The sequence below is a fragment of the Schistocerca nitens genome, chromosome 3, assembly GCF_023898315.1.
Source record: "Schistocerca nitens isolate TAMUIC-IGC-003100 chromosome 3, iqSchNite1.1, whole genome shotgun sequence".
NCBI classification, from domain to species: Eukaryota; Metazoa; Arthropoda; class Insecta; order Orthoptera; family Acrididae; genus Schistocerca; species Schistocerca nitens.
Window position 1 is genome coordinate 713,544,644 of NC_064616.1, and position 17,068 is coordinate 713,561,711.

At 37.4% G+C, this 17,068-nt stretch overlaps 1 protein-coding gene across 1 annotated transcript in view; it reads left to right on the plus strand.

The window, feature by feature from the left end:
- The window catches only part of LOC126249729 (protein Hook homolog 3-like), a 199,012-nt gene that overhangs the window by 68,573 nt on the left and 113,371 nt on the right, over positions 1–17,068 (plus strand). The window lies entirely within an intron of this gene.

Sequence of the window (17,068 nt, forward strand, 5' to 3'; positions counted from 1 at the left end):
TCAAGCCTCTGTACTTTCATTTCTGTGGGGTTTTTGCATGCTGGCGTGGTACATTTTATTTTCTCTGTACATGATGAATAAATCTCTAAACTGGTTGGGATATTTTTATTGAAGGGGAGTCTCTTGTCATGGTTTACCTTGAAAAACACCTAGTTCTCCTACCCATGGCAGTAGGTATTTGACTATGTTTGCCTCCTCACCCACCTGATATACTTTCACAAATTAACTCCACCAACCACGATGTGTACTCATGTTGTAAACTTTCTGCTTTGTATAGATGAGTTTTACTATCCTGAAAATTTACTGCTTTCCACACCTATGTGATGGATAGTGCCTGGGTCCTGAGAAAGTTTTTTTTAATGCCACTGTGCAGTCTTGTTGTTCTCGACCCACTGCCATTGTCGTGTTATGTCACGTATGGTGGCTCCCGAGGCCACCATACTGATAGGATGGGAGAAGCTGCAGTAAATGAAGTCGGGATCTTTCTAATTCTGGCTCGGTAATGATTGTATTTATTCCGAAATTAATCACTACCACCAACATCACCCACTGTCTCAACTACCAAACTTCATTGTGTTAGACTATTGCCTGTCTCCCTTCACAATAAATATGTCCCTCACATTTACAATAATTATTGGCCCATATCCTTGCTTACAGCATTCTCAAAAATCTTCGAGAGTGCAATGTACTCAAGAGTGGTTAGCCATCTCAACAGTTATGGGATACTTAGTAAATCACAGTTCAGATTTCAAAAATGCTGTTCCACTGAGACAGCAATATACAATTTCACTGTCCGCATAATAGAGTCTTTAAATAGTAAAATGTCACCAATAGGAATTTTCTGTGACTTGTCTAAAGCATTTGATTGTGTGAACCATGACATTATGTTACAGAAATTACAATTCTATGGTATAAATGGAATAGCATATGAGTGGTTTAAGTCATACCTACAGAACAGGAAGCCAAAAATTTCCTTATACGGGGCAAGTGATTTAAATAAGTTTGCCACTTCATCTAACTGGGGTGAAATTACATTAGGTGTTCCACAGGGTTCAATCATGGGTCCCCTTCTGTTCTTGACATGTGTGAACGACCTCCCTTCCTATCTGAAACAGGAAGCTGAACTGACACTGTTTGCTGATGATACAAGTGTCATTATTAATCCAGTAAAAGAAAGTCAAATTGAAAATGATACAAGTAAGGTCTTTGGAAAAGTCATTAATTGGTTTTCTGCAAATGGGCTTGCAAAAAAACACAGTACATCCAATTTTCTGCTGCAAAAAGTACAATTCCGTCAATAAATATAACACATCAACAGAAGTCAGTAGACAGGGTAGAGCATACTAAGTTTTTGGGGGTACATATAGATGAGAATCTTAATTGGAAAATTCATGTTTTGGATCTCCTAAAGCGACTAGGTTCAGCAACTTTTGCGATCAGAATAATTGTCAATTTTGAGGATATAGAAATTATTAAGCTAACATACTTTGCATGCTTTCACTCTCTGATGCCATACAGAATAATATTCTGGGGTAACTCAACATTTAGACAAAAAGTATTCACTGCTCAAAAGAAAGTGGTTAGAATAATGTGTGGGGTTCATAGTCACACATCTTGTAGATATCTTTTAAAAAGATTGAGAATTCTTACAACAGCCTCACAATACATCTACTCACTAATGAAATTTGTTCTCAACAACATGGACCAGTTTAAAAACAACAGTGACAGTCATGATTATAATACCAGGAAAGAGAAAGACTTACACTATCCTTTGGTCAACCCATCTTTGGCACAGAAAGGGGTAAACTATGCTGATATAAAAATTTTCGACAAATTACCAGATGAAATAAGGTGTCTGACAGACAGCAGTAATAGCTTCAAAAATAAATTGAAATCGTATCTCCTTGACAACTCCTAGTATACCATAGATGAATTCTTGAATAGGAATAAATAAATCTATAAATATAGTATATGCATTTTGTGCCATTTAAGGGAATGGGGTAAATAATAGAAATATTGATCTTTAACTCTGTATTTTTATATATTAAAAATTTTTGTTTCATATGTGCATTTCTTGTGCACTTGACACATTCCACATCATAACGGCTACCATACCGTGTGATTGATCAATGGAACATGAAACCAACTAACTAACTACAGTGGAGACTCCGTTTTTGTTGATTTGTGTGGTTTAACATTAATGTCCCTCCCCAGTTGTTTCATTGTTCAAGTATCATCATTTTTATGGCTTGTAAGTAACTGCCATTCACCACTAAAACCCTCACATCTTCCTATAGGCATTATTTAGGTTAAAAAAAAAAAAAGTTACTCATTTCCCAATGCCAGAGTGTGAACATACTTCCAGAAATTATGTGAGTTTATAGTTATTATTAGCTAGTGGCTACTGCCCAGTGACAGTTTAACAGTGTTATTGTCCTTCTGATGGAATGTCTTTGTATCTGTTTGGTCCAGGGAAAGAAACTTTATGTGGCATCAAGTTCAGTGACAACAAAGAGACAGAGGGAAAAGTACAGAATTGACTTGGCAATCATGGTACAGAATCACTAAGGGGATAAGAAGACTTGTAAGAAAATGGGACAAGCGTATAGAGCCTGGTGGCAACCTCATACGTAACAAATGTATCATCTGATACAGTCTAATTTAATCTGCCCCAAAGTTCAATAATTTACGTACCTCCTGTCAGCATTATCTAGATTCACAGTTACAAAATTTTGTTGCTGCTGCTGCTTTTATGGCAATATCTAATGGCTTTTGTGATTCTTTTTCAAATTTTGAGTAAATATAGTGTTTGCAAGATATTTCTCTGGTTTTGGAAGGACATCTATACTGCATAAAAAGAGTGTACACTGTTAATTACTTTTGTGTTGTTGCTAGCAGCTGCATATCAGATACAATGTGGCAGTTAATTTTTATATAATTAAATATTCAAGTTCCAAGTCATATTAATCTCATTCCTTGTGCACTCCAAAAGTGTCACCTTTTTTTTCAAATGTTTTAATATCTAAAGTGTCTGTAATTTTATTAATTGCTAGCTCAGGAACTGTATGCTATGACTAGGCCACAGATTCTTAATTCGTAAAGAGTGCATTTTAGACACCTAAAATAGGCTCTTTCAGTAGCTCATTTAGGCTATATAAAGCCTAAAATAGGCCCTAAAAATATTATGCAGAAAAACTAAATATAATGTAAAATACACAGTGTTGAAATATAAGCATATTATTATTGATTAAAAATAAGGAAAATGAAAATTTGCACAATTGCTCAACACAGCAAAAATTACAGTACTTTAATGTTCAAATTGACCCCCAAACCTTTTCAGTTTTTCCAAGATAAAAATACTGTATAAAACACATAGCCACAAATTGAAATTCGTGTAGTATGTAATTTAATAAATTCTGGATAAATCAGTTGTTTCAAACATTCATATCATAGTTGGCTTCACAGTAAATAACTAATACCTTTTCTGGGTTTTCCAGAAGAAAACTACAGTGTATGTTTATCAGTATTAATTTATATACCAAAAAAGAACATTCTACATCAACGGGTGTGATGTAGGCATGCTTTACTTTTGGCACACGTGTAACAGGAATGCTGCAATAAGGGGAGCTTGATTTCCCACTAAGTATGTATGCTGCTGCATGTGAGTCCTTCAGGCTGGTGTTCTTTCCCACAATTCTTTCCCAATTTTACCCGTACTTTTTCTCCCGCTTCACCTGACCCTTCATTAATTTTCTTTTTAACTTTCTCCAGCAAAGAAATAACTTTTCCATATGTCATATAGTGCAGAAAGTCTGGCAGCCAGTATTATACAACTATACCTTGAGCTGTTATCAGCATTTCCTTCTGTTGAACTGCTGGTGCACTGAAATTAGAAGGCATATGAATATCTTTCTTGATGGAATCAGGCAGTTGGCCAGGATTCTATAAGTTCATTCTTTCCACTTTAGATTCTTGTAAGCAATTTTTAGCTTTTGAAAGTACAAGAATTTTGTTATATTAAATAAATAGATACCTTTTAGGATTTTAAAGCTAAATAGGTAAAAATCGACATTAATGTTGAAATAGCATTTTAGGTGCTATAAAATTGTTGGTTTTGAGGTTAATTAGTCACAAAACACATAAGTGCAACTTTATTTACAACTAGGAACTCGGGAAAAGAATAGGTTTTAACCTAAAGTTTGACAATCTAGCTATGACTCTCACTCATATTCTGTGTGAAAATTGTGAAACTGCTTATTTGACTCCTCATTGGAATAGTGTACTCTTCTGAAACATTGCACATTCTACTTTTAGAGCCTTTCTTATTGTTACACTAAACCACATTAGAGCAAAATAATTCAGTGGTGTTCTCTATCACTGCAATTCTACAAGCTTAATTTACTGTTACATAAAGTGAGTATATGTGCTCCTTAAGCAATTTCTTGTCCATAATGCATGAATAAAGCAGAATGGAGTTGACAGTTCCCAGGGAGACCACCAGTGTGGCCATTGGGTTGAATCCAGGTTAATGCTGGCATTACTAGTGTTACACAAATATATTGTATCAGGGATACAAACAGAATCAGTAAAACACTGTGTGCTTGATACCCACTGTAAGCTAGCTGTACATTTGTACCTACACTTTCACCTTCACCTACACCTATTTCTGCATAGATATTTGCCAATCACTGGACAATGCATTGCAGAGAGTTCATTGTACCATTACTATTTATGCCCTGTCATTTTCCACTCGGAATTGGAATGAGGGAAAAATGATTGTCTGTATGACTCTGCACAAGTGCAATGGCAGCAGCTCCACATGCAACACACTTTTAGCACTTTATGTGTTATCTTCTTATTGTAACGAGCTTACTTATAGACCTTCTTGATTTTGTGTAATTGTGTGTAAGTACTGCATGTAACACTTACTTGTATCTTGTTGAAACACAGACATTTCCACCTGGAAGATACAATAACAGTGGAGGAAATGTATAGTTATGTGATAGCCGCATGCTAGCTATTGTTCGTAGAGTCATAGATGTGTTGTAAGCATAACACAAATAAAGCTGAGATATGCCAAACATAACACACTGTGCCACAGATGAGTGTATGACAGATAGTCAGTTACTGTCAGGATATCTCAGTGTACATAGGCCATGAGATATAGCATCCCAGCAGTCATCCATTACGATGGTTTCAGTGTGCTATCCCAGTGAATTGATCCAGTTCCAGCAGGACTACTCACAGGTTCACACGAGTTGAATTGTTTGGCAATGGATTTCGCAACTGACTGATATTGACCTGATTGACAGGCCTGTTTGAATGCTGGACTTGAAACCCATTGAAAATTTGTGGGACAAAATGAAGCATCACGTGAACTTGTGCTGGCCGACACCAGCCCCTGGATCTGGTGTCAGATGTGCGGGGATGATGAGATATATTTCCATAGGTTAACAGTCTCCATGCCTCAATGGATGAGGTAGATGATTGCAGCTCGTTGTGGGCAGACCTCATACTAGCCTCATCCCAGATGTGAAACTTTCCTCCTGTCACATTACTCCACTTTATATTACAACATTTGATACAAGTGTGTTTTTTAATTGGAAATCCATATGAAATCATCGTAATTTACATTTTATTTATTGAATTTGTGCTCCCTAACATGTAATACATGTAAATTTGAGAGAAACAATTCAAACTAAATAGAAATAGAAATGGTGTTCTAATGTGAGAGTCAGAGAAAACAATTTTGAGCAATATAAAAACTGGTAAATCGTATAATAATAATAATAATAATAATAATAATAATAATAATCTCTTCCTTACTGCTTCACCAACATTTAGGGTGCAAAAGAAGTGCTATCAGAGTGTACGAAATCTATTTCTCAGGTTAACATTCCGTGGGAGCACAAGAATTCAGTTTCATACACTATGCCCATTTCTTTACATTAGTCTTCAAAGAAACAACCACTGCAGGATATGCATTCAGTATCTTCTTCTTCAGATTGCACATGTGATGCATTGCCCTCAATTAAATTTGTATCAGACTGAAAATGACTAGAAGATTGTTTCCTGCATTTTTCTTTTTCAATAACAAAGCAATTCAGAATGTGCCAATTTTGTTAGATTAGGTGGCTCTTTTGGCTTGCTGGTTTTGGGAGTTGGCCAGATACCAATTGGGCTCACATTAACTCCATTGTTTGCATCTTTTATGTCAAACTCTTGGTGTATTGCAAAGTCGTTGTCTCCAAGTATATGCCTGTTACATGGGAAGAGTCCCATTTTCCAGAGGATGTCTATAGCATTTTCCTTTGGTACTACTCTCAAGTAGGTCTTTCTAGATGTCCTTGTAATCGAAAATGAGGTTACTATTTGACCTGGGTTATTTGCCCACCAGATTTATGTTGCTTGCTGGTAATGTATTTTGAATGGTTCCATAAATTCCACAAAAGCGGCTGCATTTTATTCATGGAATTAGGTGACAAACAGATGATAGGGTCACAGTTTTCACTTGCTTTGTCTATCACACAAATGTAATAAGATGATCGTATTAGGACAACAGAATCATTACCAGATGGTTTCATAAAGTTTACGAAATTGTCAAACCAATTAGTAAAAATATGAATCTGAATCCAGCTACCACGTTGGCAACATGAAGTTACCCCAATATGAGATGCTGTGTCCTAATATGCGATGTTTGTGCATACTGAGATTACCCCATGATATCACATATTAGGAATAAGCCATGTTATGCTAGCAACCTAGCCTCATAGTTGTGCTGCTTGGTTTGAAGGACAGTTCTTTAAACAAATGAAAGAGTAATTTGTGAAGAACATAAAGATATGAATATTGTTGCAACTGCTACTCACCTTCAGTTATTAAAGCTCTATAAGTGCATAAACCCAAAAAAACTTGAAATTGAAAAAAATCAACGATTCTGGACAATATTCAGCTCCGTAATGGTCTTACTGTCACTGCTGTATGCATCAGGTGCTGTGAGAACTAAGTTCTGATACCTCCCAGCAGAGTTCAGCACTTACTTTAGTCAGAATCCAGCTTTCTCACATTAGCAAACTCTCCCACAATAGGTACCTCTCCTCTGTATTCAAAATCATTTTCAATAATGATAATATATTTTGGGTAAATTAAAAATAGTGTCAAATCAGAATATAAGTAGTAATTTTCTCAAAGTAAGTTCTAATTCCACTAAGGCAAAGCATATTGCATTCTGTCATCTGGTGTCTATAGTTTCATTCCCATAGACCACTGTCATTAATGAGCTCGATCTTCGATGCAGATTATGGAAAACAAACCATGCTATATGTCGGAAAACCATATTTTATGCTTGTCCTGTCAATTGGGAAGTCATACAATATCGTACCTGCTTATCACTTTCATTACAATATACAAATCCAACCAGATTCTAATAAATATTGTCTGGCAGAATTTAAATGTCTGATTCAGACCAATTACACTTAATAGTTGAATGTATTTTTCCCAGCAGATTTGTAATTATTCTCTCTTACTCACATTCATGTTAACGATTTTTTGTTCTGCATCTGCTTTCCCATTCTGTTTGCTACTTCTTTTCGTAGTTTTGTCCACGTAAGCGAAACTTTCTCATTGGAAACTTAATTTGTAGCTGATTGTTTTCAAAATAGTGTGTGATAGTGAATTTTAGTGTTACCAAATAAAATGGCAAAAGTATTACTTTTGAGCTTGGAACTTACATTTTAGTGTGTAATTGGAAAAAAAGTACACTATTAGCACTATAATTCATGCAAAGAACTGAATAACTATTCAATTAGTTACTCACTCTTACATTTGAAATACAAGCTATGTAAAAGTTAAAATTTTGCTAGAAGTCTGATTGAACTAAAATCATGTACTCCTCAACACAACTATATTCTCTCATTCTCATAAAACCAATGCCCTTAAAATAACTTGGATGAATTTTGTTTAAAATTTTGGTAATTTTTTATACAGTTTTTGTTAGCTCATAGTACAATAGTTCTCTTAAAGACCCCCAAATAATATGCACTAGCGTTGTATTCATCAAGACATGAGAAGCTACCACAGAAAGGCCTTTGGTACCTATCTACTATGACAGGAACATGGAAAAATATTGTCAAGAATGTGGAAACGAACTCTGGTACAGCGAGTGATGACCAGATACTTCGACCTTGAGCTACTTGCACAGCGACCTAACACTTTCTTTGAACCACGTCTAGCACTGTTGGTCAAATCACTACATATTTCACAACTGCTGTTGAAATCCTATACTTTCATGTATATTGTTAAAAAAAAAGCACTCCATCTTCAGGCCACGAGTGGCCTACCGGGACCATCCGACCGCCGTGTCATCTTCGGAGGAGGATGTGGATAGAAGGGGCATGGGATCAGCACACCGCTCTCCCGGTCATTATGATGGTATTCTTGACCGAAGCCACTACTATTCAGTCGAGTAGCTCCTCAATTGGCATCACGAGGCTGAGTGCACCCCAAAAAACGGCAACAACTCATGGCGGCCTGGATGGTCACCCATCCAAGTGCTGACCACGCCCGACAGCGCTTAACTTCGGTGATCTCACAGGAACTGGTGTATCCACTGCGGCAAGGGCATTGCATGTATATTGTTTATCTGGTATTAATTTCCAATGTTTTGTGGAATACATCTCACTGGTATGATAATACGTTGTCGCTATAATCCAGCATGGGCATTAACAGGGCAAAACTTTTGTCACAAATTGTGACATGGCAGCACATGCCGAGAATGCCTGTTGTGGGACTTAGTCATTTTGCATGTGAGTTTTGTTGACTGTACATTGAAGGCACTGGAATCGTTCTGCAGTCTGTTGCAGATTATGGTTATTGAAACTTTCTCAGCAGCATTTCTTCTTCCTTCCAAAAAGTCACATTTAGGTGTTACATTTCTGTAACACACTTTTATTAGGTGATCTGATGTTACAGATCTAGTAGCTCACTGCTGAATTGCTTCAGTGTCTGCCTTTAATGTGACATGGTGAAGGTTTCAAACACCCAAGCCATACTCAGTTGATGACATCGCTTTCCCATACACAACAGTGTGTACTCTCAGTGTGCTGCTCACCCTGTTATATATGTAGAGAACAAGAGCAATCCTGTGACATTTTTGTGGAACCCTCCTGATGTTGCCTTTGTCTCCAATGAACTTACATTGGCCAGAACCACATAATGGACTTTGTCGCTCAAAAAGTTTGTGAGGCAGTCACATATATGAGAACCTTTTCTGTATTCCTGGGCTTTTTGTAACAAGCTGTAGTGTGGTTCAGTGTATACTGCTTTCCAGAAACCAATGAGTAATGAATATACCTGTTCCCAGCACCTATGGTTCAGAGAATATTGTGTGCGTAAAGGGTGAGCTGTGTTTTGTGTGAGCTGGACATGTATATGGTAGGAGGATTCAAATGCCTGTCTGACCAACCTGTTTTTTTATTCCCCCAAATAATTTTGGGCAGATGCTGAATTAATTTCTTGAACAAAAGCACATCCAATATGCCTTTGTCATAAAGTGATACTATGTGCCCATTGTGGGGGTTGGTTTTGGAACCTGGACCCACCCAGTATTGTTCTTTATGCCAAACGTATGCAGTTAAGTTAGAATACAGCATAGCACAAGTGCAGAAACAGCAAGGACAGTAATCACTGGTACCACTGATGCAATATTTTCTAATCAGTGAATGAAAAAAATTGGCTTTTATGTGGTCTTCACTTTTCATCTGGACCCATTTTTCAGGGATAGGGAATTAACTCTGAGTATGTGTACTATCTGGAAAAATATGCAAAAATATTCAGCCAGATCATGATAAGATTTTAGTTTGGTGCAAATATTGGCAACTTGCTTTAAATGCAGAAAAATGTAAAATTATGCAGTTCATAAGCAGTTTCTTATGACTACAATATCAATGAAACACTAGTGGAGTCAGTTAACTCAAACAAATACCTATGGAATGATCGTATAGGCTCATTTGTAGGTGAAGCAGTTGGCAGACTTTGGTTCATTGGTAGTCTAAAAGGAGATTGCTTACAAAACAATTGTGCATCTCATTTTAGAATATGGCAATATTGCATGTATTCAGAGGAGGGCAGTACAAATGATCACAAGTTAATTTGAGTCATGTGAGAGGGTGATGTAAGTGCTCAAAAATCTGAATTGGTAGATCCTTGAAGATAGACACCACTTAACCCATGAAAGCCTACATACTACATTCCAGTCCCCTATGTATAATGCCCATAAAGACAGCAAAGACAAGATTACACGAATTTTAGCAGTCATTCTTTTTGTACTCCGTATGAGTTTGGAAGAGGAAAAAACCATAACGTGTGGTAAAAGGTAACTGGCGTTTTACTTCAGTGATTTGCGCAGACTATGTAGTTAGATGTAGATTCAATGAAATTGATACTTAAAACTTGACTGGTCTCTGAAACTTGGTAAAAAGTGAGATGCACACATACCTTCACTAGTAGAACTGTTTTGTGGCATGTATATTCTATTTATCAGCCAAAAGCTAATGACGTGGTACAAATCACTTTTAACCTGTTCATTTCAAATTGCTCATATCCCTTTTCCAAAAACTATTATTTGCTGTGACACTCTCATGATCCTTACCACTGATTTGTTTCTGTGACATTGTTAACCAGTAAGTACTACAGATGTTGACAGGAACAAAGTTATTATGGAGGAGTCTCTCAGACCACTCTTTTTGTTTCTCTATACATATTAAAAATTAAAGTCCCCCACCATGTTCTTTTGTCTGTGTGTGAAGGCTAATCTCAGGAACTATTGCAGAGATTTTGATACGGTTTTCACTATTAGACAGTCTTATTAATGAGGAAGGTGTGTGTGTATAATTTATAATTATACTGATGATGATGTGTGTAATATATGTATTGGTATCTGTTTTGTATTTAAGTGGCATTTGGTATGAAATATCATGGCAATGATGGGAGCTATATAGGAGGTAGTATGTTAGGGGAAAATCAGTGAAGTAAACACGTGCCAAAACTCCAGAGAGCAGTGACCTTGACCAGAATTTATACATATTATAAAGTCACATGCCATCTTGATTTCTGTCTGTATGTGAACATCAGGCAGTAGAACTGAACATAAACCTTTCCAAGGCAAAAGTTACGTCTAATAAATGCAGCATGGTAGGAAATGAAAAACATACAACTGGACACTGTCAGGAAATACATATATCTTGGTCACTTTTTAAAATGATGGTAGACATAAGATCGAAAATATTTTGATGCCTCAAGCTAGGCTGACAAGCATTTGGAAGACATTCAACTGTCATGGCAGTACAACTTGAAAGAAGGGGAAAAAAGAAAAGTTTTTGATCAGTGTGTTCTCCCTATTTTGACTTACTCATGCCTGTGAGGAATGGACACTTCATGAATATACAAGACAGAACTGTTCATCAAGGGATGGAAACCTCTGTTGGTATTTACAAGGTAAGATGGGAAAAAAAGAGGGGCGGCAGGGCAGAGGACATCATATCAGTTACCGACATCAAGGACATCCTGGAGAGAATAGCCACTATTAAATGGCAATGGACTGTCCATGGTGCCAAAAGAAATGACAATGGATGGACAAAGGCAGTGCTGGAATGGAGTCCAAGACACAGAGACAGACCATGGGGAAGGCTGACAGACTGATATGAATAGGACAAAGACCTGTGGAAGATCACTGGAGTCAACTGGCTGACTATTGCTGAAGAACATTCCTCATGGAAGAAGAAATTGCAGACATCCCTGAGCTCAATACTTGGAGAGGCCACATCGTTTAATGATAGAAATGGGTGCTGCTGCTGCTGCTGCTGCTGCTGCTGCTGCTGATGATGATGATAATATGAAGGCCAATCTCAGGAACAACTGCAGGGATTTTGACACGGTTTTCACTAATAAATAGACTGATCATGAGGAAGGTTTACATATACAATTTATTATTGTTACGCCAGAAGGCTGAAGAGTGTTAGTGCTACCTGTATGAAGGCAGGGTGGTTCGCTAGTTGTATATGAAACAATTGTTTTGTGTGAATATATATTTTCATGACTTCCTGTGTTCATTACACTTCTTGGACTAGACTATGGAAGTTAAGTTTTTTTTAAACAATGCATGATTTAAAACACTTGGATAACTAACTAAAACAGTTAAATTTGTAGTGTATTTTTATTTTATGCATTACTAAAATAACTATAAATAGTTACCTCCCCACTCACTTACAGAGTGTCATTACTAATAAAATTAGAGATTCGCAACATTACTATTTGGGAAAAACTCAATTTAGTTATGAGAAGTTGTATGTGAAATCAGCTTTGAGTTTATTACTCATTGTTTCTGTTGTCTTCTCTCGCACACTGTGTGCTTCTTTAGTGGATACAGGAGCAAAGAACAGATGCTATTCATGAAGAGACAAGTCAGATGTTAATTTATTATACATATGATATCAAATAGTAAAAATAATACACAACTTTTTGCTGAAATATCAGAGTCAATTGCTAACAGTAGATTTGAGTATAGAAATATATACAAACAGAAAAGAGTTATAAATCTGTCACTCTTCAATACAATGTCTATTCAGAAGATGTCAAGCCCTGGCCACAATCAAACTCTGTAAAAGTTATTCAGCTGGCAAACACACAAAACAGGATTAGTGCATGAATGTTCGAACTTAAGTATGCCCGGCACTGGACCTCTGGAGAGGGGATGCTTGCATCTCATTGTCAGTGGCATAATCGTTCATGGCATTGCTCTCGTGCCGCAGTGGAGGCTGTAGGAAAAATAGCAGCATAACTGACGGTACACATATTTGAAAGTGCGGCAGTCTGGATGAGGGGGCAATACCACAGTTTCAAAGTAGAGTAAATATTACATTCTATGATTCTATGCAGTGAGAAACTTCGTCACATTTTAATTTTAAAAATGAGGTAGAAAGTATTCTTATGAGGCCCTGAATAATATTTTGTTCACTTTTAAGCCTGCACGCATTTCACATAGACCTTCCTAGAACACTTCAAACAAAACTGAACACCACACTGTTGACACAGTTATCTTGTTTCACTCTTAAAATGAGCTGGGTTCGATTGCCGGCAGGGTCAGGGATTTTCACCTGCCTCGAGATGACTGGGTGTTTGTGTTGTCCTCATCGTTTCATCATCATTCATGAAAGTGGCGAGTTTGGATTGAGTAAAGATTGGGAATTTGTATGGGCGCTGATAACCGCGCAGTTGAGTTTCAAATGAGAAAGGTAAAAGTCATGTTTTTTGTTTTTAAAACAATTCTTTCTGTGTTTGAGATTCATCTTGTATGTTTAGTATTCTTCTAATGGTGTCACTCAAATCTTGTGGTAAATGTCCAATAGAAAATCTTGATTTTATATGAGGCTCAACAAGATCTGTTACTAGAGTCTTCATGAAGATTAGTGCTGTCGTTACTTCTGTCTTTGGATAAGGTTGACGTAACATATGACAAGGCACACTACAAGCAGCATCCACTGGTGTGAAGGAAATGGCTATAGATCAGCAACAGGAAGTTCTGTGGACCCTCCATTTTCTTTCTTTTCAGTGCATTTTTTTGAAAGTTCATTGACTACTTCTGCTGATGAGTGTCAGTTGTCACCTGCAATACTTCTCCCCATTTTCAGTGTGTTTCACCAACCAAAGAATAGCCTGTATGGGGACACAGTGACCTTTCTCATGATTTGAAGAAGTATGACCATTGCTGCCTTTTGCAGAATAAATTTACGCATTATACAAGTAATTTGTATGTGCATCAGCCAAGCAGTGAATTTTCAAGTCTGCTGCTGTATTTTGCATATACATTCTAAGCTCACATCTCTCACGGAAAGGTACAAGCTTTTCATCAACACACACTGTAATACCAACAGAGTAGTAAAGTTGACTGTTTGCAGTGAAACATAGAAAGATTTGTGAAATAGCTGCTACTCCTGATCATCTGAGTTGTCAAATTGTAGTGCTGATAATAAAAACAAAACTCTTTCTTAACAGTGCACCGAGCGAGGTGGCGCAGTGGTTAGACACTGGACTCGCATTCGGGAGGACGACGGTTCAATCCCGCGTCCGGCCATCCTGATTTAGGTTTTCCGTGATTTCCCTAAATCACTCCAGGCAAATGCCGGGATGGTTCCTCTGAAAGGGCACGGCCGACTTCCTTCCCCATCCTTCCCTAATCCGATGAGACCGATGACCACGCTGTCTGGTCTCCTTCTCCTAACAACCAACCCAACCAACCAACCCTCTTAACAGTGCGTGAGAAAACATCTCTGCCTGTTCCACTGGTTACAAATGAACTGTAAACTGGTTTGTCCCCGATTTGAAAATGGCCAAATGCACTTATTGCCCAGTTAGTGCTTTGAATTCAGTGACATCAACATCTTGTAGATAGAACTAGCAATCATTAGCATACTGTGCTCTAAGTTTAGATTTTTTTGAATTTGTCCTTAGAATGATTTCATGTAAAATATCTTTGGTAAACCAAAGCAGGTTTCTCCAAGACTTTTCACCCATCTGTCACAGATCAAACAGCTGGAAGGTGATGTGCATTGTCAACAGCTGTCATATCTTCACCATTTTCAATTTCCTGCTTCGAATTAGTCTTGTGATCACTGAATATCTCAAAAGCAGGGTTGTTACTGCTGTCGTCAAAGTCTCCATCTGAGAATTCATTGAGTCAATCTTGAACATCAAAATGGTTCAAATGGCTCTGAGCACTATGGGACTCAACTTCTGAGGTCATCAGTCCCCTAGAACTTAGAACTACTTAAACCTAACTAACCTAACGACATCACACACATCCATGCCCGAGGCAGGATTCGAACCTGCGACCGTAGCGGTCGTGCTGTTCCAGACTGTAGCGCCTAGAACCGCTCGGCCACCCCGGCCGGCTTCTTGAACATCCCCATCTGTGTCATGTAAAACACATTGTGTGCAAGGTCCAGCTTTCTCTGCCCTGGAGAAATGCTAACATGTAGTAAAAACATGCCATGCGTGTACTATGGTATGTCAGTGTCAGATCTCTGAAAGGCCAAATGTAAGAAACAAAGTGCAGCAATAATGTAACAGTTTTGGCACATGTAGCTTACCATTCAATAGGAATGTACATAGAATGTTCATTTCACTCTGCAGGTGTGTGTGAAATATCATGAAACATAAGATTGTAGAGGTCTTGGAGACAGTCCATAGTGTTTAAGGGCTCGAAAAAAATTAACGGGAAGTAATTTTTGAGTTTCTCTGTCTTTCCTGTTATCTGAAATACAGTGTCGTAGTAATTGTGGGGAACTTTGTCTCATTGTAACTTTATTTCATTTAAATACTGCTGTGAAAAATACTTCCTGAATGATAGTGCTTGTGTAGTTAATGTACTGTTACAGTTTTGCAGCACCATTGCATGGCATTGATAAAGAGAAAACATTGTTACGTGAAAATTTATGATAAGTCAGATATGAAAATTGCTATATGAAAGGAAGATTTTCCCAATATTGTTGTATTATAAAGATGTAGCTACATCTGGACAATAAGGGGAAGGACGAGAAAACAAAAAAGCACTATTATAGAATGTTGTATACTTCTAGTGGAGGCTCCAAAGATGTGCAGACACTGATCAAAATGATCTGGACGTCAGTCCAGATATTCTGTTTTGTCTGGAACAGCTTGGGATATAATTACTCATTATTACGGGAAAAAGATAAGAAAGTTCTTTAACACACTTAGACTTAACTACACACATAAATTGTAAGTAGAACATTACTCACTGAACCAGAGCTACAGAGATGACGGGTATAACTTGTGTTTGTTATGTTGGTTCACATTACACAGTAATTTAAGACACACATCGCTATGATGCGTGCAGTACTTTTATTCATGTAGCTTTTTAATGTTTTGTGTTTTGTTGAAGTGGGTGAACTAGAAGACCTCTCATCATGCAACTCTTTTTTTTCTAGGCAGTTTATTGCCAATATAAATTCATTCAAACTTGGTGAAGATTTATGCAGTGTATGCATATTCGTTTGTAATGGTTAATAAATGGATGGTTGCATTACAAAGCACCCGTACTCACTTGAGGGGTAGATCCATCAGAAGGAAATCCAACAACTCCACCCATAGTTTGAAACAGAGAGAAAGTGTACAATATGGTATTGGACAATTGTTGATTAAAGGCATGAGAAATTTGAAAATAGTGTACAGTTTATTTTATAGGAATTTGTACAACATAGAGACTGGACTTATTGAATGATGACCAAAAGTAAATATGAAAACAATTTTGCAAAAAAATCTTAAGACCATTTTACAAAGAATGCAGTTATTCCTATACTGTGCTTGGTTACCACCTCATTACTGAAATGAGAAAAGGTAGTGCTTGGAAGTTAGTGGCTCTACACCAAAGAAGGCAAACGTAATTTCATGTGCTGGAAAAGTTATCAATGCACCTGCCCCAAAAGGTGGGAAAGTGGGGACCATCCATCTTATTCATCAGATTCCAGCTATATTCTAAATCCCTTGAAGATGTTACAGCAGCTGTAGGTTGATATTTTGATATCTTTCAATATTCACATTTCAGTCATGGAATATATTTACAGGAGAAATGTTGGACAAGTATATTGATATAAAATGAAACTACATAACAAGTGTGCTTGTGACAGTATTTCTTTTCCAGGCCTACCCTCATAATTAACATGGATTTTTGTATGTTGTTATCAATAGAAGTCCAGATTAACACCATTTACCGTAGAGGCTGAAAATACTGCTTCAGTTGTAAATTACTTTATTTTCACACGACCGGTTTCGGGCTGTTATAAGCCCATCCTCAGGTGTCGTAGCCATTCTGTACTCATAAGCAGCACACCGCGCGTGGTACACGTGGCGCTCGGGGACCACAGCACAGCTATGACACCTGAGGATGGGCTTATAACAGTCTGAAACCAGTTGTGTGAAAATAAAGTAATTTACAACTGAAGTGGTATTTTCAACCTATGCTATAATGCTCAGTTGCAGATGTTCTTCCAACAGG